General features: G+C 52.3%; 1 long non-coding RNA gene across 3 annotated transcripts; it reads left to right on the plus strand.

The window, feature by feature from the left end:
• The first annotated feature begins 36 nt into the window (after positions 1-36).
• LOC115281149 lies at positions 37-17,601 on the plus strand. Of its 3 annotated transcripts, none has more exons than XR_003904116.1 (4): positions 37-1,050; positions 11,574-11,711; positions 12,348-12,550; positions 17,349-17,601. It is a non-coding gene; the product is annotated as an uncharacterized LOC115281149 (long non-coding RNA). The 3 variants fall into 3 exon arrangements; XR_003904114.1 differs by lacking the exon at positions 17,349-17,601 and adding an exon at positions 13,204-13,357 and having other exon boundaries at positions 39-1,050; XR_003904115.1 differs by lacking the exon at positions 17,349-17,601 and adding an exon at positions 13,204-13,357 and having other exon boundaries at positions 40-1,025.
• The last annotated feature ends 3,174 nt before the right edge of the window (positions 17,602-20,775 follow it).

Genomic DNA, 20,775 nt, shown 5'->3' on the forward strand with positions numbered 1-20,775 from the left:
GCCCACGTGGGTGTGGTGGGCGTGGGCGCTCGGCCTCCCCTTCCGGCCACGGCGGCAGCGCCCTGCGGGTGGGTGGGCCGGCGGGCTAGCGGACGCCGCGGCCCCCGAGCCTAGCGGAGCCCCCCGGTGGATCCGCGCGCTTCTCTCCTCCCGCAGGAGGGGCCCCGGCGTTCTACCTGGCCCGGTGCGGCGGAAGGCCCCTACCCGCCCGTGCCCCCTGCAGCAGCGCGGCGTCGGGTTCCCAGGGAGAGGCCTCTGCCTCTTTGTGTAGATTCTTTGTGGGAACCCCGGCGGGTGGGGACAGAAGCCTCCGCTGCCCCTGCCTCTCGCCCCCGCCGCACCCCGCCGTCGCCTGGGACCCGTCCCGGAGAGGCCCAGAGGGGATCGGAAAGAACCAGATGCTCAGGGGCCCTTGGAATCCCGTCCAGTTCTCAGAGCCCCAGGGTTTCCTTGGGCACAGGTGGGGGAGTGATGGGCTCCCAGGCAAGCGTGTTCCGGCCCTCAGGGTCCCGCCCAGAGTGTCAGGGCCCCTGCTTTACTCAGTTCACCCTTCATCATCTGAGCGGGAAGGGGAGCTGGCACACCTTGTCTTGCTCAGGCTCACTCTGGTCTGGCCCAGTGACGTTACTCTCATCAGTCACCCCAAATGAAACAGCGCTGAAGTCCCTAGATGGAGTTCTACTGGAGGAAGAATGGAACTCTGACGACCTGGAAACATTGACTTGGGCCAGACAGTTCGAACCAGTGCTTCTGGAGACGGCATTCTACTGAGGCCCTGCCAGTGACCTTGGTCAGGGATCTGCCCCTTCCTGATTCCAGCCTATTCAGTGCAGAGTGAATGGGTTGGACCAGTCATCTGGAAGGTCCAGGGTGACCTTGGGTGGGAGTTCAAGAGGACCCTGCAGCACCTCCTCCCCTTTGTCTGGGCTGGTGTGTGGTGAGGTGCTGGCTGTCCCTGAGCTCCAGGCTGTGGTGGGGGCTGCCGTGCCCTGGGATGAATGGATTCACGGATCTCGAGGAAGCTGGTGAGATTTGCTGGCCCGAGACCGGGTGTGTGTTCCTGCTCCTGTATAGAATATTAACCTCATAGAAGGTAGCAAGCCCGGGGTCTCCTTACAGCTCTGGAGCTTACCTTGGAGAAGTCCCTGCCTCTCCCTTTCCATTTTGTAAAGGGGATGGGGGAGGTCAGTGGTGACAGAGTGAACCTCTGTGTCCAAAACATCCGGGAGACTGTGGTTCCGATGTGTGCACGTCTGGAGCAGTTCTTAAGAGCACACGGCTGTGTGAGGTCCAGCAAGGACTCAGCCTTCCTGAGCCTCTGTGCCATACTCTGCAACTGGGGTGATGACCCCTCAGAGGTTTCCTGTAAGAATTAAATGACAGGACATAAAATGCTTAGCATAGTGTGACACACATGGTTTAAGTGTTCACTAAATAGTTGCTATTGTTATGGATTAAATTGTGATGACTATATTAGGGATTTAGGTTTCTCTTGAGTTCTATGCTTTTCAATAAATTCAGACCTAGTCATGGAACAAAACTAATGGCTGATGTTCTACTAACTTCATGAAGCCTAGCCTGTTCTGAATTCCCTGGAGGGAACACAGGCCCCAGGAGATTGTTAGGCTGCCAAACAAAAGCTTCGACGCTGTGACATGTCTGTGTGCAGAATGGCGTCTATGATGGCTTTGAACTGATGTGCACAATCCACAAGGCTCAGATAATTCACGAATCTCAAGTGAGCATTCAGGTGGGTCAGGTTGCAGATCGGAACCATGAAAGTGGACACTTAATAGCTGGTGAAGGACTGTAAGAACACCCCCCCCAAGGGGTGGGGCTATTGCACCCAGCACAGGTGCTTAGGGAATAAGCGGGCCGAGGGGGCCCTGGCCCCTTCTAGAGGAGACGGTCAGTCATGCCAGGAAAAGAGGGGTCCCTGCTGAGTCCGCAGAAGAACAAGCACTCAGTCCCTTCATCTTCAACATCCTGCACAGGTGGCATGATGTTTGAGGACAGGCTGGATGGCAGGGCTTTGAACAGAGGAAAAGAGAGCACGGCAGAGGGCCACGCTGCTGGCTGCGACTGGGGGGAGGGGTGTCTCTAAAATGCATCCCCCAGCCTGGCTCCTAATTAGCTGAAAGATCCTACCTGAGTCAGTGCCTTTTCTGTCCCCCTTTCCACTTGTCAGATGGGCAGGAGACTGGCCTGCACTGCAATCAGAGATGAGACACAGCCTTTCTGAAGTGTTCTCTGAGCCTTCGTTTGCCCATTTGGAAATTCAGGCTAATGCGGCAGCCTGGGCAGTTGACGGAAATAAAGACCGACTCTGGCTAGCTTCAGCAGAAAACAGCTTTGTTACAAAGAGGGCAGGCAGCTCTCTGGATGTCAGGAGCCAGGCCCAACACTGCAGCGCTGGTCTGGTGTCAAAACCACCACTGCCATCGCTGGGCACGAACACCGCAGCCGGCACCGCCAGTGGGCAAGGACAGGGGACGCTGCCATGCATCAGGACCATGGCTGCCTCTGAAGTCTGAGGTGCTCATACTGCCACACCCTTGCCAGGATGGATTCTGTTGGCCTTGGCTCCCTTGTGCCACTAGTTTCTCATTCACAGTCAAGAAGGGGCGGGTCTGATTGAAGGCACCCAGACCAGGTGATCTTCCAAAGCTGCAAGGGAGGCTGGGAGTTCCTCGAGGAGGAGGTGGGCTCTGCCTTGTAGGAAGGGTGACTCAGATGCTAGTGGCCAAAACACTGGCAGTGCCCTCAAGGGTGGGCTTGTGAAGCCACTCTGAGATGCACACAAGGACACTGACCTCGGAGCGGGGCGTGGAGGGAACGCACCACGCCAGGTCGCTGAGCCTCACAGCCCGCTGCAGTCCACAGTGTCAAGGGTGGTGCTCCGGCATATTCCAGTCTTTGATTTTCCAGCAGGTGAAAGACAAAAGGACCTTGAAAACAGTATGGCTTTCTGCCCTTCCAGATGCAGAGGCAGCTCGGTCCCGTTGCCAGGAGGACAGGTGACTGGGTTTTTCCATTGTGGTGATGAATTGGGCTGAGTCACCATTCCTCTCTGGGCCCCTCGTGACCATGACTGGAGCAAGCAAAAAGAACTAGCAGGTGGGGTCGGAGGTGCCGACGAGCCTGGGGCCGAGGAAGCTTGCTCTCCTAGCAGGGGAAGGTGAGGCAGTCCCCGCACTCCCCATGTGCTAGTTACGAGTCAAAGGGCCTTAGGGAGAGAAGAGTGGATCGTTTTTCTTCTTGTTAAAAGACTGGTTGAGTGCCTCTTTGGTGCCAAACCTCGTGTTGTGGGGGTGCACTGGAGAACGAGAGCTGACGAGGGTATTGAATAACCTTGCTAAGGTTTGTGCACTAATGGAGGAAACCGGCTCAGAGTCCCATAATCTAGATACTGGGCAGACTCTGCTAAAATGTGTAATTGAAGTTACCATGCAGTAGGGTGGGGGGCTGGAGGGATCAGCAAGGGCTTCCTGGAGGAAGAGGCATCTGAGCCTGCAGAGAGATGGAAAGGCAGCAGATGGAGATGAGAAAGTGGGTGATGGGGGAGATGCCATCCAACCATCATACACTGGGTCAGCCAGGTTTGCAAGGCTCGGGGAGGCACGGAGCTAAATAAACATAAGGCAGCCCTGCCCCCGCCAGGAGCTCCTGAATGGAGGTGGAGAATGCCGCATGTGGTAGCAGATGGTAAAGAAGCTGGAGCAAGGAAGTGGGCAGGGGTGAGCTTCTGGCCTCAGCCTGGCTCTGGAATTTCACCAGGCACCAGATTACCTGCTTCCGGCTCCCGGGCAACCCTGGACCTCTCGCTGGCAACATTGCCACCCCCTTTCTCCCACGCATGCAAACATCCTCTCCTGCGGGGCCAGCCCTTGCTCTCCAGGTAAATCCAGACACCCTACCATCTCCTCCCCCCTCCCACAGGACAGCAGAAACCCCTCCAAGTCCCTTTGAGAATGACCCTCCCCCTCCCCTGAAAGTTTTACCAGATGCACAGAGCAGATGCAGAAAACTTTTAAGGTGCAGAAGGAAAAATAAAAATTTCTCATAATTCCATTGTCTAATCAGTGTTAACATGTTAATATTCTGGGGGGTATATCCTTCAGCACTTTAAGTGTGTGTGTGTGTGTGTGTGTGTGTGTTCCCCCCCAAAGAATCATACTGCACAGAATTTTTTGGTGATCTGTCTTTTTCCCACTTGCTGGTATGTCATGAACATTTACCCTGATAAAAGTTATTCTTCTACAACGTAATTACAATAGCTGCACTGTCTTCATTGTGTGGATCTTCATTATTTTCTTGGCCAGTCTCAATTGCCAGGCATTCAGGATGTTTCCAAGTTTTCGTTATTGGAAACAATATTGCAAGCAGTCCACCCAAAGACACAGCTTTGCCCACATCTCTTGGATGACCTTGGATGACCGCTCTGCAGCCTCCCTTTGCCTGGCAGCTTGGTCTCAGACTTCCGTCAGTGCCAGCTCGTGCATCCTCAGAAAGAGGCCAGTACATCCCTCCAAGCCCTGATGGTCTTCACCCCTGTCCAGGTGCCGGGGGGACTCCTGGGGAAGGAGGGAGGGGGTCGCCAGCCCTCACCGTCCCCATCAAGCCAATATCATTTTAAAGCCTTAGGTCTGGGTCCTGTATGATGTTACTGTTAGGGAACACCGTGTGAAGGGCACACAGGACTTTTCCTTTTGCAACTTCCTATAAATCTATAGTCATTTCAAACAGTAAGTGAAAAAACAAAACAAAAACAACTGAGGCAGATCTGGGGGTAAGCTGTCTGGCCCGTCTCAGGAACTAATATTTTTTTGTCTCAAGTTTTTCACAAGGACCAGAGCTAAGTCTGGCTTAGCTGAACTTGTCTCAGTTTCCCCGGAAGGGTGGGAATTGTTCTACGGAAAGGCAGCCCTGCTGGGGGACAGGGGTGGCCTTCCGGTCTTCCATCCTAACTCTCCTGCTGGTCGGGAGGGTGTGTGCTACCTGGCTGGGGGTGCCGGGAGGGAGACCCGAGGGGCAGGAACAAGGTACGGGTCCCCCTGTGGGTCCAGGGAGTTCCCAGGCAGACAGGAAACTGGCAGGAAGCAGACAAAACCTGAGATTCTCTCTCTGGAGGACAGCAAAGCCATTTTCCTTCCCAAAGAGGACACACATGTCTGAAGGAGCCTCTGTCGGAAAGTTCTGGGGAGAAACAGTCTCCTTTCTGCAGTGTCGTTGTCCCAGGCCCACCCAGGCTTGAGCTAGACTGAGCATGCGCTGGAGGGGGGAAGCCTGGGCCCTGTGGCCAGACCACCTGGGGGGCCGCTCTCCCCTCTGCAGGCCACAGTGTCCCCGCAGAGACCCCAGCACCACAATGACAGGGTTAGGCTGAATCAGAAGTTCTGACCAGCTTTCCAGATACTAGGAACTAAGGCACTCAAGGATGCTGTGTCCCGGGTCCCCAAGGCCACGCTCGAGCTCAGTGGTTTGCTAGGAGAACTCACAGTGCTCTCGGAAAAGCCATAGCCCTCCCAGTGACTGTTTATTTTAATGAGACAAACTCAGTAAAGAGAAAAGGTGCATGAGCAGAGGCCAGGAGACACCAGGCACAAGGTTCCAGGCGCACCTCCCACCCGTGGGCTGGTGGAGTCACATGGGGACACGCTTAATTCTTTCAGCACCGATATCCCAACCAGGTGCTCACCTCAGCCTCGTGTCCTGTTTGTGTTGGGAGTCAGTCACGTAAGAATGCGGCACCCGCGTCTCTGCCTTAGCTCAGTCTCCAGGCTCCACGAGGTCCACTGAGGCTGTGTGGCCTGGGCCTAGGCATTCCAGAACAAAACAAGCATTCTCCATAAGTCCTATTGTTACTGCAAACTATCTGGTCAGACTGATGCAGTGTGGCCCAAGGCCTCAGACATAACAGACGCTGCTAATTGGCAGGATCTTCCAAAGGCTCAGAGGTTACCTCCCAGGAGAGGTCAAGGGCCGGTCCTTTCTTTGCAAAGCGTGGGATTTGAGCAGCCCGAGCCCGCTGGGTTAAACCCTTACTGCACCGAGCCAAACATTTATGCTGCCACATGTATGCAGGAGCCATCGTCTATTACCAACCTGATTTCATAAAAGGAAGGAAGTTTAACTTCAAGGTGGGCTGAATATCATGATGTGATATGGCCCCATGCTCCCCAAGAGAAAGCAGCTGGCCAATCCTGCCAGGTTTGAAGGTGCAGTGAGGGGCCACGAGCCACTGCCATAGACCAGGAACCCACTACGTGCGTTTTTCTTTTGGTCCATTCAGCTGTGTCCCCGGGTAAGGACCAGATGAGCTGAGAGGCTCCCTCTGGCTCCTATACGGGCTCTAGATCAGATGTCCCTGCTGTTGGGAAAGGCCAGGCCCTGCTGAGTGGGCGGGGGTGAGGGGGACCGCCTGGGACCCTCCAGTAAGTGTCCAAGCCAGCCTGTCCTTTTTTTCCCTCTTGGGGTTTGCTGCTGTTGCAATTTATCCCGGGGCTCTGGCCCCTTCTCTGGACTTCACCCCAGGGTCTGGTCCCCTTAAGTCGAATCTAGGGTAGACCGGCTGTTCTTCGAAGGCTCTGCCTCATCCCGTTTTCCCCTGCTCCGGCCTCCGTGTGTGGAGCGGAGCCATCAGAGCCTAGGCTGCTGGCTTGTGAGGCCCCCCTGATGAGGAGTCAGGCAGCCCTGGGCTCTCCCATCTGATACCTGCATGAGCTTAGTCCTGTTTCCCAAACTTAAAGAGTTTCCTCCTCTCTCAAAGGGGTCTAAGGATAAAGCTGTGAGGAGTTAAGAAGTTGATAACTGAAGAAGCCCCAGCCCAGGGCCCATTGATTAGTGGCTGTTAGGACAATGAATTCTGTGGTTCCAGGCAGAAAGTGTGGGGCCAGTGGACTCCTTATGATGAGGGAAGTAGGGACAGTGACACATGCAGCCACTTTGGAGCTGGATGCTGAGAAGCCAGGGGGTCCCTACGGCTTCTAGACCTCTGGGGAGGAGCACAATGTGAATACACACACAGCAGAAAGAGACCTGGTATGCTATCAGGGTATCATGAGGATTGAGGGGCCTGGTCACCACAGGACCTTTGCACACGCATTCTTTCTGCTTGGGGACCCTTCCTTTCACTCCCTACACTTCCCCTGGCTAATTCTGCCTGCGCCTGGGGTGTCAATTTAGATCTCACCTGACTCCCTGATTCCCTGACCCCCCTCAATTGTGTGCCTATCATGCCACATGCTTAATAATAAAATACCAACATTAATAGTCTACCATTTATTATGCCCTTACTGTGTGCCACGTACAGTGCTGAAAGTATAGTTTCATGTGTTATCTCACCCGATTCTCCCAATATTTGCGGAGCTAGTTGCCGCTCTCTGCTTCTGAGATCAGACAAGATCCAGCATGTTCAGGGTGGCATGGCCATAGACTATTTTTCTGATTTTACAGGTAAAGAAACAGGTTTAGAGAAGCAAAGTAAATGTCTCCACCACCTTCCCTTAACCCTCTAAAGTAGCGTCTGTGTGCAGGTCCCTCTCTGCCCTGTACTATGAGCTTCCTGAGGGCCGAGACCGTCTCTTTGGCTGTTCAGCCTCGGCATCTGGCTCCGGGCCTCAGACTCAGGCTGGAAGCCCCCAACCAGCATTTGCTGAAGAAATAAGCGAGCAGATGCTTGTAAAGTACCCACACGGCGCTGGGCTCACCACATGCCGGCACCTGCGGTGGGCAGGATGGTGCCTTCCCCCGATATGCCTGGGGCCCGTGAATGTGTCACGTTACTCGGCAGAGGGGAATGAAGGCAGCAGATGGAACGGTGGTGGCTGATCAGCTGACCGTGACCCAGGGAGATTACTCTGCGTTTTCTGGGTGGGCCCAGCTTAAATGCAAGGGTCCTTAAAAGTGGAAGAGAGGCAGGAGAGAGCCAGAGATGGTTGTAGAAGGACATGGCTCACCAGCATTGCTGCCTTTGAGGATGAGCCATGAGCCAGGGAAGCAGATGGTCTCTAGAAGCTGGAAGAAGCAAGGACATGGATTTTCCCCTAGAGCCTCCCAAAGGCAGGCAGGCTTGAGGACTTCTTGATTTTAGCCCCAGGAGACCCATTTCAGATTTCAGACCTCGAGCTTTCAGAAAATAGATTTATGCGGCCTTAAGCCACTAATGCGGACACTGTTCACAGCGGCAATCAAAACCCGGGCAGGGTCTCCTGGTGCCGAGGGCCACGCCTAGTGCTCACTTATTAAATGACCGTTAAATGGAAGTGGATTATTACTGTAAGCGTGCAGCTTCCTATCAGTAGAGACACATGGATAAAAGTGCCTTTTTAATATTTTGGGTTTATGACATCACAGGTCTCATTGGGAAGTCTCAAGTCCTAAGATGGGTTAGAGTTCCATCCTGAAACAGAGCCAGCGGCTCAGTAGGCTGGGCTGGGTGGGGCCACAGAGGGGCCACTGGCTGGCGAGTGAGCACGGAGGCTGGGCAGGAAGAGCCAGCATCCTGGACCACCCACTGCCCTCTCTGGGTGCTGCACCTGCGGCCTCCAGGGTGGTCAAGGACACACACACCACGGGCCGGGGTCCTATGTGCCTCCGTCCCTCATCTGCCGCCCCCCTCCCCACCTGTCACATCAGCTCAGCAGCCCTGTCTCAGTCCTCTCTAGTTGCTATCATAAAGTATTGCAAACTGGGTGGCAGGGTGCCAGCCTGTTCAGGGTCTGGGGAGGGCCTCTGCAGAGCTGTTTGCTCACATGGTGGAGAGCAGAGAGAGCTCTCTTTTATAAGGGCACTAACCCTGCTTATGAGGACTCCACTCTCATGACCTAAGCACCTCCCAGAGGCCCCGCCTCCTAATACCATCACCTTGGGGATTCGAATTTCAATATATGAATGGGGGTTGGGTGCACAATTGGTCTCCAACAAGCTCTAGCGTGCGAGTGCTACACTACCCATCGGCCAGAGGAGGAAACATCCCGCTTTTGCACACTTCACTGTGCTGGGCACAGTTCCATGTGCTGAGTATCCTTAACCCCTCTGTCCTAAAAGCTCCATGTGGTGGGCACTATCATTATGTCCATTCCACAGATTAGGAAGCTGAGGCCTGGAAAGGTAAAGTCACTTGCCGACTCACACAGCCAGGAATTGGGACTGAACAAAGGCAGAGGCTTCAGAGTCTATTCTTACCCACTGTGCTCCTCTGCCTGTCTGGATGGTATAATGACTGATAGCAGTAATGCCCCCTCACGTTTGCAGAAGACCTTTCTCTCACCGTCCTCCCAGGGGCTGGTCATTATGATTAGTGCCCCCAGCTTGCATTTGGGGAAGCAGAGCTCATGAGAAGGAGGCACCCAGCCATTCAAGGCCAGGGTGGGATTCCTTCCCCAGTCTCCTGACTCCTAGTCCAGAGTCTTTCTTCCCCAGGCTGCCCCCTTCCCTACCCTGATGCATAATTTATGACCCATTACTCACCTCCCGCAGGCGCCCAGATGCTGCCTGCCAGGGCTGTGACCTCCCTGTGTCCCCTGGAGAGGACCAAGGGCAGCGCCTTCCCCTCATCCTCCCTCTCTTCCTCCCTTCCCCCATGCAGTTTCTCTGGGTCTCAGCAGGATCCTGGTGTGAGGCACAGCCTGTCCCCTCTTCCCACCCACGAGAACCACCTTGTGAGCAGTTTCCTCTGTGCCAAGCCAGCCGACACTGTCAGCGGGCTCCCAGCCTTCTGAGCAAAGCGGTGGTGGCGGCAGCGTCCACACCCACCGTGCCCCCCGCTTGGCCAGTGCAGGTGCACGTGTGGCTGGTGTGTGTATGTTATACGTGGGGGCAGGGAGAAAGCACTCGCAGGTGAACACCTCCTCTGGGTCTTGTCGCAGACAGCGCTGTGAGAAAGGATCATTTTCTCACTGGGGACTGGGAAGAGGTGCTCGGATTTAGCGTTAAATTTGGGGGCAAGACCCTTCAAGGCTGCCTGAGCCCACAGTTTGGAGCCGCGTGACGTTAAGCAAGTTGCTTCATCTCTCTGCGCACGATTTCCCTCCTCATGAACTACCTCACTGGATCCTTGCAGGGTTGAAAGAGACAATACCTATAAAGCAATCAGTGGAGCAGTGGAGAGCCTAAGGGGCAGTAAATGCCATTTCCAAATGCACCACACCCATGCCTCCTTGGAGCCAAGGAAGGAAGAATTTGGATCTCAAACTCTTGGGAGGAAGGGCACCTGGAAGAAAGGGGGAGCCCAGGGTTCCATGGGCCAAATGGTTGGCACCTAGGCATCAGCAAGGCTACCGTCATTTCAGTTTCCACATCTGTAAAATGGGCAGTAGCTGAATTTAGCAGATGCTTAACATCCTGGCTCTCACCATGGAATTCTGGAAAATGAATTAGCACCTAGAACCAGAGAGCAGGCATCTCTGTTTCTCCTCCCCACTTTCTTTTTCTGATTTGAGAGCGACAGAATATGAGCAGGGGAGAGGGGTAGAGGGAGAGAGAGGGAGAGAAAGAATCTTGAACAGGCTCCACACTCAGTGCAGAGCCTGATGCAAGGCTTGATCCCACAACCCTGGGATCCTGATCTGCGTCAAAATCAGGAGTCGGACACTCAACCGACTGAGCCACCCAGGTGTCCCATCCCACTTCATTTTAAATAAAGATTTGTATTTTCTAAAGTTTTCTTTATTTATGTAATCTCCACACCCAAGATGGGGCTTGAACTCACCACCCTGAGATCAAGACTCATATGCTCTTCTCACTGAGCCAGACAGGTGTTCGGAAATTTTACTTTTTCTTAAAGTAATTTCTATACCCAGTATGGGACTCAGACTCACAAGCATGAGAGCAAGAGCCCCAGCCCCGACCCGCTGAGCTGGCTAGGCGCCCCTCTCCTCTCCACTTTTAAGCTCAAAACTCCCAGGTCCTGAGTGACTGGTCAAAGGTTCTCAGAATTATCTGGAGATGCTGTGACCCACGCAGCCTCTGCTCTGACTGTGGGCTCCTGGTTAGAAGGGGCTAGGGACACCAAAGTATCAGCTTCAATCAGCTTCCATGGTGATTCCGAAGCAGGTGGGCCACTGTGAGAAATTAGAGACCAAGCACTCTGCTGGAGGCTGTGCCAGCTGCCTCTGGAAGGAGTCCTAGATGTCCCGAGTCCTGTCTCCCCGCCTCCTCCTTCAGTCCAGAGTCCTGTCTCCCTGCCCCCTCGTCCCCCAGCCTAAGGCTCTGCAGATGGAAGGAGTGGGCTTCCCCAAACCTCACCACTTCCCTCTTCCTCTGACTTAGCATCACTGGACTCTGTATCTTGATCAATTAAATTTTTAATATTTATTTTTGAGACAGAGAGAGAGACAGATACAAGTGGGGGAGGGGCAGAGAGAGAGAGGGAGACATAGAATCCAAAGCAGGCTCCAGGCTCTGAGCTGTCAGCATAGAGCCCAACATGGGGCTCAAACCCACGAACCGTGAGATCATGACCTGAGCCAAATTCAGACGCTTAACCGATTGAGCCACCCAGGTGTCCCTTGATCAATGTCTAATCATCATAACTGGTTTTGGACTCAGGACAATCGACATTTGTTTTGCAGATGCCCCTCTTTGGAGGCACAGGAGAGTGAGTGGAGCGAGATTTATAGCAAGGTCTTCCTCAGGAGGAATGAAACACGACCTGGAGAGCCCGCCTGCTGGCAATAAGGCAGCTGAGGTGCCTGCGTGGTCAATGTCCGGTAAGCCCCAAGTACCAGCATCCTCATCATTGCATCTGTGCCTGGGGCAGCCAGCAGGTGCTTGGTCAACACTGTGGGTGGCGAGGGCGTGCATGAATGTACCTGGACACCTCCTGCTCCTACAGGTCTGCTTATTCCAATATGAGAGACTGCAGTGTTGTTCACTAAGTCTCCTCTCCCCTCCTCTCCCTCTTCAGGAGAGTGTTAAGTTCCTGCCCCTGCTGACCTCAGGCTGGCGGTGTGATTTGCTTTGGTCGATGCAATGTCAGCAGAGGTCACATGTGTGCTTTTGAGCTTGAGCTGGCTCTTGATCTTGTGGCCGTTGACCTGAAAAGGACACACACTGGGTAGCTGCCTCCTACAGAGCCTAGGTCCAGGATAAGATGCAGGGGGTAGGTCTGACAAGTCCTGGGGATGGGAGGGGAGCTGTGCCAGCCTATCTACAGTCCCGTGAGCAAGAAGACCCACAAACACGTGAGGTTGTAAGCCCCGAATTTGGGGGATGGTTGTTATCCAGCAGTACCTCAGCAACAGCTGACTGGTTCACCGGGATCAATCTGTTTTCTAAGAGGCTCTTGAGGTTGGCTTTGCCTGCATTAAATCTCACTGCATGATTTCTTGCCTATGGTGAATCAGCAAGGTCATGGTCATTTGGTGACCTTCGCGGTGCTCAGTCCCTTCCTTCTCCGGAATCAGCTCTGAGCCTCCTGGACGCACGCCTGTCTTTCTTCCATCTCATTCATCACAGGAACAACCACAGTCGTCACCTGCAAGCACTGAATGTTGACCACAGACTGCTAATCCATCCAAAATGTTCTCTGTCACCACTATCCTGCAAGGTAGGAATCTAGCTTATCCCTATTTTATGCGTGGGAAAACCAAGGCTTGGGGAAGTTAAGAAACTCACTGGCAATCATACCACTGGTAAGCGGTAGAGCAAAGACTGGGGCCCAGATCTCCCAGCCCCCGCCCTTATGTTTATTTATTTGAGAAAGAGAGCAGGGGAGGGGCAGAGAGAGAGGGAGAGAGCAAATACCAAGCAGGCTCTGTGCTGTCAGCACGGAGCGCGATGCAGGGCTTGATCCCACGAACTGAACTGGGGCAAACCGAACTGTGAGGTCATGACCTCAGCTGACATCAAAAGTTGGACAGATGCTTAACCAACTGAGCCCCCCGGCATCTCTCCAAGCCTGTGCGCTTAAGCATTCTTTCCAAGAGCCTCCTGGTATCGGGAGAAATGCCTGGCTTCCTAGGACAGCCCCTCTCCAAGTCCCCTGCCATACACCCCTTCGCCAGGGCCACCTTCCAGTTTCTAGTCCTTCCCACTTGCAGGGAATGTACTCAGTTCCTGCCTCCGGGAGGTAATTATTTCCAAAAAGACATTTGGAAACTCAGCTCTGCCATGTCTAATGTGTTCCCTTTTGCTAATTTAATCGTTCTGTTTTTCAAATAGGAGTGTGCTTTTAAAACGTGTTCATTTATTACCCTCCAGTTATCTTCCCACTGTTGCTGGTTTTCCTTTGAGCACCTGCTCCCACGGACCTGGAGGTTTCAGAGCTGGGACCTGTGTTTTGTGACTGGATGTCCGTGTGCCCAGGCTCAGCAGCCAGGCAGGGCAGTCTGAGATCATAAAAAAATAAAAAGTATCGGATTGTTTTTAATAAAGGCAGTTTGGGTCCTTACTGGTGCATTTGGTTCACCAAATGCTAACAGTGGTTATTTTTAGATAGTGGATTTTAGGGAGTTTTAATTTCTTCTTTATGTATCTCTAGTTTTCTCCCTTATATGTCTCTTACTGTGTCACTTCCCATTATTATTTTTTAAATTTTTATTTGTTTTTGAGAGAGAGAGACCAAATATGAGTGGGAGGGGCAGAGAGAGAGAGGGAGACACAGAACCTGAAGCAGGCTCCAGGCTCTGGGCTGTCAGCACAGTGCCTGACGCAGGGCTCGAACTCATGAGCTGTGAGATCATGACCTGAGCCGAAGTCAGATGCTTAGCTGACTGAACCACATAGGTGCCCCCTGCCCCGTGGTTTTTAATTAATAAAAAGATGTACAATTTTAAGAATAAAATAAGCAAAAAGTTACTACTATTAAAAATAATGTGCACCAGATCCTGAAGGAATCTGGTCCTTCAGGCAGACCATCAAGGCAAGTCTGGCTTTTATGAATTTGTTAAATGTACTTTTATGAATTTGTTAAAGCCAGTCAGAGAAGCAGAAAGTGAGCAGAACTCTGCTGAAAAAGAAAAACAAGGGGCACTTGGGTGGCTCAGTTGGTTGAATGTCATCCTCTTGATTTTGGCTCAGGTCATGAGCCCAGGGTCATGGGATTGAGCCCCAGGTTGGGGCTCCACCCTCAGCTTGGAATCTGCTTAAATTCTCTCTCTCGTTCCCTTTGCGCTTCCCCTACTCACGCTCTCTAAAAGAGAGAGAACAAAAACAAGGATCCAGGCTAACAATTATGTTCACTAAATAATCTTAACATATATTTTTTAAATGGAATGGAACTTGAGCTTTTAAAATGTTAGCTTTGCTAGACCTTCGATACCACTTTACCACTGTATCATGGATCTGTTACTATGTTTTTCATTCAACAAATATGGATGGAGTTTTGTCCAGGGCCAGGCAGTGTTCTAGGCTCACAGGATTCAGGAAGGAATGGGGATGGGTCCCAAGCCTGGCGCAGGTCCTAGTCTGGGAGGAAGACCACTGTGGCCACAGCACCGGGTGGGAAGAGTGCTCTGGGAGGGCACCGGGGAAGCCCAGAAGAGGTAGTCCTTTTCTCTGCCTGAGAGAATCACGGACGGTTTCGAAGAGGAGGTGACTGACACTTAGGAGGAGAAGTGGGAAGACACGCAGGGCAAACGAAAGAGGATGTGCAGAGTCACCCAGGCATGTAAGGGGGCAGTAGACAAGCTACAATTGTCTTCATGAAATAGCCACATGCTGACTGACCACAAATTAGGCTACAGGAGAATGTGTTTGGATTATTGGGTGGATGGTGAAGGGCATGGATGATGGGCTAAGAACTTTACCCGGTTTAGCAGGGAAGTAGCAAAATCTTGTGTTTTTTTTTTTAATGTTTATTTTATTTTATTTTTAATTTTTTTAATGTCTTTATTTTATTTTGAGACAGAGCAGAGAGTGAGCAGGGGAGGAGCAGAGAGAGAGGAAGACAAAGAATCTGAGCAGGCTCCAGGCTCTGCGCTATCAGCACAGAGCCCGATGCAGGGCTCGAACCCACAGACTGTGAGATCATGACCTGAACTGAAGTCAGATGCTTAACCAACTGAGCCACCCAGGTGCCCCAATGTTTATTTTTGAGAGAGATAGAGACAGCATGAGCAGAGAGAGAGGGAGACACAGAATCTGAAGCAGGCTCCAGGCTCCGAGCTGTCAGCACAGAGCCTGACAAGGGGCTTGAACTCACAAAGATCATGATCTGAGCCCAGGTCGGAAACTCAACGCACTGAGCCACCCAGGTGCCCTGATATTTAAGTGGCTGCTCAACAGATGTGAAGGTCCACATGGGGGACAGAAATCACACTAGTTCTTTAAACAGAAAGAATTTAATGAGAAGAATGACCTAGGTGTATCTATCTATCCATCCTTCTATACGCCCACCATCTCATTTCTTTTTAATGTTTGTTTATTTTTTGGGAGAGAGAGAGAGAGCATGTGCACACGCGGGGGACAGGTGGAGAAAGAGAAGGGGACAGGGGATCCAAAGTGGGCTCTGCACAGACAGCACAGAGCCTGACGAGGGGCTTGAACTCACAAACTGTGAGGTCATGACCTGAGCCGAAGTTGGGTGCTCAACCGACCAAGCCACCTGGTTGCCCCCATCTTGTTTATTTGATGTATGTCAAGGTAAACTGTGGGTATCAGTGTAATCCCCTAATATACCTTAGCATGCATGTGATTAAACTTTTTATATTTACGTTTTCTTTTAATTTAAACTTTATAAGGAAATGCAAAAATGGGAAGCATATGTCTGCTGAATTTTGACAGATACATACACTTGTGCAACCCAACTTCCTGTCAAAATAGGAGACCTTACCATCACCCTAGAAAATTCCTTCATGCCAGGCCTCAGGCAATCCCGCTCTCCATCTCCCAGAGACAACCGCTGTTCTGATTTTTTTCCACCATAAATTAGTTGAGCCTTCTCAACCTCAGCGCCCTTGAGATTTGGGTCCAAATCCTTCTTTGTTATTGGAGGTTGTCCCGTGCATTATCCAGTCTGTCCCAGACCCTCATGTCGTTGGAATAGATTCCTTTTCACTTGGTGCCTTCCATTTAACATGACACTTTTGGGATTCACCCACTCGGTTCAGTGTGACATCGTGCCTCTTTGATTGCGGAGCAGCATTCTGCTGCCTGGCTACACGACAGTCGATCCACTCCCCTGTGGATGGACACCTGGGCCATTTCCAGTTTTGGGTTATTAGGAAGAAAGCTGCTATAAACATTCTTGTACAATTTTTATTTTTTTGGTGAGCATATGTTTTCATTTCTCTTGGCTACATAGCTACGAGGAATTGCTGAATCACAGAGTCTGTATATGATTAGGTTTTTAAGACACCCCCCCTTATGTTTTCCTGAGTGGTTGAACCATTTCACATTCCGGCAAACAAGTCATCGGAGTGGTGCCAGCTCCACGTCCTTGCCAACATTTGGTCTTGTCAGTTTTTTGAATTTTAGCCTTTCTGGGGCGAGGGTTAACTCTTCATTGTGGTCTGAATGTGTGTTATCCTAATGAATAGGAGACGTTGAGTGCCTGTATTGGTGGCCATTTGCACATCTTCTTTTGCAAAGGCTCCGTTCAAATCTTTTGCTTAGTTCATATTGGATGGTCTACTATGGAGCTGAGGTGCCTGAAGAGAGGGTCCCCAGTGAGCGGGCCTCAGACTGAGCTGAGTGGTATGAGGTCCTGAGGGCCTCCTGGTGTCCTGTTGAAGCCCGGTGCACCCTGGGCCGGAGGAGGCTTTGCTCTGCTTCACCTCAGACCCCTCCCTGTTTCCCATAGTTCCCGCCCCTCCTATTCTGCCCTGCCCCCCAGCACCATGTGCCCTCCTGGAGAGTGGTGAGCTGACCCTTGTTCCACCTTCATGGGCAGGATTGTGTCCTCCCCAAAGTTCATGCTGCAGTCCTAACCCCCAGGACCTCAGAATGTGACTGTCCTTAGAGAAAGAGTCTTTAAAGAAGTGATTAATTTAAATGGAGTCATTAGAGTGGACTGACATCCAGTAAGAGTGGCGTCCTTACAAGAGGGCATGTGGACACAGAGGCCGGTGGTGTGGGGACCCAGGGACAAGGCGGCCATCAACAAGCCAAGGGGAGAGGCCTCAGAAGAAACCAAATTTGCAGACATTTTGATCTCAGGCTCCCAGCCTCCAGAACTGAGAGAAAATAAATTCTGTTGTTTAAGCTGACTGCCTGCAGCACCTCCTAGAACAGGTAGGGCAGCCCCGGGTGGGGGTCGCTGTCATCGGCCTCATGGTCCAAGTGAGGAAACCCACCGTCAGAGAACTTGAGGGACTTGGGGCAGAAATTCAAAGTTCAGAGGAAAAAAAAAAAATCTTGGTAAAAAGCTGTGCCGTATCATCCCACATGCTCTCCTTGCTCCCAAGAATCCCAGGGGAAATGAAGCCTGGAAGAATCGTTAACTCCGCAGACCAGAGAAGCCAAGCCAGAACCAGAGTTGGCACGGGCTCCTGCAGCTAGAGGAGGGCTTCCGTGACTGAGAATGGCCCTGGGGGAGTGGACACGCTGACGGGGGCAAAACCAAGGCTGGTGGCCTTTTGCAACTCAGAGATGTGCTTCTTTATGCAATGTTTACTTAAAACAAAAAATAACTGCAAACATTTAAAAATCAGTGCTTTTTCTTTTTCTTCCCTCTTTCTCATACACACACACACACACGCAGAGTGTAGGTATCAGGCTTCTCCTGAAGGCTCAGAAGACCAGGCGATTCCGGGCAGTCACTGGCGAGGGCTGAGAGCAACTGGCCTTTGTGGGGCCTGAGTCCCACAGCCCCCCTTGCTGTCCTTTACGCTTGGCTCACTTCCCTCCCTGATCGTACCTGCTGGCCCCTCTAACGCACTGGGTTCGGGATCTCGGACTCTCAGGCGTTAATGCTGCCTTTTTCATTTGGGGCTTTTCTCAGATAGGACTCTCAAGCTGACAGCCTGGGTAAGACTCAAGAGGCTGTGAATCTGGATGCAGCTTTAAGCCTATATTCTTGGCATTTTTACTATCTGGGGACTTGCTGAGCCTAGAGAGACTGCCTCTCCCAGGGCTCATCCCCAGAGATGATATCGAGCCTGTGAGTACATCTTTCAATCTAAAACCCATACCCCCAGCCACCTCTTTATACTCTGGGCCACTCTTCCCATTCCCACGCCTTGGTTTCTCTGGGGCCAGGTCCCGGGTGACACGAGAGACAGCTCCTACACCTCAGAGCCACTGGAATGATTCAAACTGGCCAATCATAAGCCCACGTGTCCTGCCTCACTGCTTCCTTCCACGGAAGCCACAGAAAGGCTCTTCCCACCTTTCATCCTGCTCCCTCGGCCTCCTGACTGGCCCCAGCGCGACCCCTCCTCTTGAGAGCTGTACAAACCTACCCCAACCAGTGGCAGTCATCTCTTCAACTTTGGATATAGAATTATTTCTGCCTGCCAGCTTCTCTCCAGAAATGTGCTTTTCCTTGTTCTTCTCTCGATCCAGGAACCCCATTCCTGGGGGCACCTGGGTGGCTCAGTCAGTTAAGCATCCGACTTTGGCTCAGGTCATGATCTGATGGTTTGTGAGTTCGGGCCCTGCATCAGGCTCTGTGATGACAGCTCAGATTTGGGTTCTGTGTCTCCCTCTCTCTCTGCCCTTCTCCCACCCCCATTGGGAATAAACATTAAATTTTTTAAAATAAAAAAATAATCATTAAATTTTTAAAAATAAAAATAATAAAAAAGGATCCCATTCCTGGAGGAGTTGAATGCATTAATCCTGGGGCCAATGAGCCTGCCTGGATCTTGGCCGTCCCTTACCAGGGTGGGAGGTTGAAGGTACCCATGGAGTAAACAGTCTGCCTATGAGTCACTCTCAGAAAAGAAGGGGGAAAGGCCAGGCTTTATCTGGTATCCCCGAAGCCACTTAGGTGAGCAGCTTTTCTGTCTACATCAGATAGTCTTCGATGCCATTGCCAACCTGCCCCTTATCAATGGTCCCTCGCTAACCTCGAGTCATCAAGGACAACCCGAGATACTGTGGTCTTGTTTGTACTCCATTTCAGAAATCTGCCACTGCTCTGAGTATGTGTGTACTAGAACAGAAACTTGACAGGTTTATAAAAAATAATTTAAAAGAACCCATTAGTTTGCTCACGGAGCTGAGAGGTGTGGGGACGCGGCTAGTGCAGGCATGGCCAACACAGGGACCCCGAGCCACCAGGCTGCGGTTTCTCCTCATTTCTGGCTCTTGCTTCTCCCATGTCTGCTTTACTTGGTTTTGTTTAGTGGCCAGATGGACACAGGAGTCCTGGTCGCTGCCTCCTCTCTGGCTTCAGGTCCAGCAGGAATTCATGCGCACCGAGGGGCACGTCCGGGGCTCTGACTTGGCTGTGTGCCCACTCCCGGCGTGGCAGGGGGAGTGAGAGGCATTGACGGGCTCGGGCTGAGGAGCCTGTGCTCCTCCCCTGGAACTGGGCTCACAGTCAGCTTCTCTGGGACCGTGTGAGTCAAAGAAGTGGTTTCTCAGAGGACGAGAGGGTAGAGGTGTGAGGGCAGGTAGAGAATCAATGTTGACAGAAAACAACAGATGTTCTTGGCTTCTCAGGGATGCCAGGTAGAGGAGTTAAGCTTGGTCCAGGGCTGTTGATCCTAGAGCCGGACCTCCATGCCTCCACGGTCAGGGACCCATCTGTGTCCTAGAGCCTCTCCCTTCCCCCACCGCTCCGTGCATGGCACCCAGCAGCCAGGCAATACCTGCGTGGGCAGTGAATTTCCTGTTGCTGTGCTCTGCTCACCTGCATGGTAAGAGACCCTGTTTCTCAGGACGCCATTGGCTGGCTTCTCACGCTCTAGAAATTGGGTCCCGTCCTATGGGTGAGCCCCTTCCAACCTCCCCTCTTCTTCTCCAGCAAAGCTTGGTCTGAAGTGAAATGTCAGGAAAGAATCCAGCGTACAGTGTCAGGAAACACACACACACACACACACACACGTGCGCACGCTCAGCCAGCAGGTTCTGGCTCAGAACCTCAGAACAGCCCTCGGACTTGGGTGGGGGTGGAAAGGGGCTGGAAGCTGTGGTAAAGCCCTGGGAGCCAGGAGGTGGGCTTCCCCTGGAGCAGGGCATGTGGGAGCAGTGACCTGGCACCAATGCCCACCAGCTCAGGGCTGTGCCCAGGGGGTCGAATGCCAAGCGGCAGATAAGCTGGGCACTCACCTGACTGCGGATGGGCAATGCAGTGCCGGTCCCCCACCCTAGGGAAACAGGGACAACAGTTACATGCACAGCCCTGAACCTAACAGTAGAAATGAACCAGGAACTGTGGATTACGCTCTGTCACCGTGCTTGGAGCTGTGCCACCTTAGCTCAGGCCAGCATAACAAAATGCTATAGACTGGGTGGCTTAAACAGAAATTCATGGTCTTCTTCTTTAACGTTTTATTTTTGAGAGCGAGTGCAGGCGGAGGAGGGGCAGAGAAAGAGGGAGACAGAGAATACAAAGCAGGTTCCAGGCTCTGAGCTGTCAGGATAGAGCCCGATGTGGCGCCTGAACCCATGAACTGGGAGATCGTGATCTGAACTGAAGTTGGACACTTAACGGACTGAGCCACCCAGGCGTCCCTGGTCTGCCACTTCTGGAGGCCAGAAGTGGAAGACCAAGGTACTGATAAGGTGGGTTTCATTCTGAGACATCTCCACTCGGTTTATAGTGGCCACCCTCCTGCTGCAGGCTCACAGGACCTCTTCTTTGAATGCACGTAGAGAGTCAGGGATGAGGGAGGCAAAGAGAGAGCCACCTCTTTTATTAGGGCACTAATCTCATCATGAGGG

Source organism: Suricata suricatta, chromosome 16, assembly GCF_006229205.1.
Source record: "Suricata suricatta isolate VVHF042 chromosome 16, meerkat_22Aug2017_6uvM2_HiC, whole genome shotgun sequence".
In the NCBI taxonomy this organism is placed as follows: Eukaryota; Metazoa; Chordata; class Mammalia; order Carnivora; family Herpestidae; genus Suricata; species Suricata suricatta.